Below are 329 nucleotides of genomic sequence, written 5' to 3' on the forward strand. Positions count from 1 at the left end.
CGAATCTGACTCTGGCCCAGGACGGGGCCACCCTCCCTGGGCTGGCCAGGGAGGTCTGAGACCATGGAGCTTTGGAACCACACCACGTCATTGGACTTAGTCGATTTTACTCAAATTTTTTGGCACCAGAGCCGGACCCCGCCACGCGCGCCGGGCTCGTGCCCAGGAAAGACGCACCCTGCCTGGGGTGCACTTTACATAAAACCGGCCTGTCTTTTCCTGGAGGTCTCGTACTTCCAGAGCTCCGACGGGGGGGGCGTAGTCTGGATTTTATATGCCCACCCAGAGCGAGTCTGAGTGGGACTCACGACGGTCTGATCAATGGTAGG

This window comes from Pimephales promelas, chromosome 2, assembly GCF_988280905.1.
Source record: "Pimephales promelas chromosome 2, fPimPro1.hap1.1, whole genome shotgun sequence".
Lineage (NCBI taxonomy): Eukaryota > Metazoa > Chordata > Actinopteri > Cypriniformes > Leuciscidae > Pimephales > Pimephales promelas.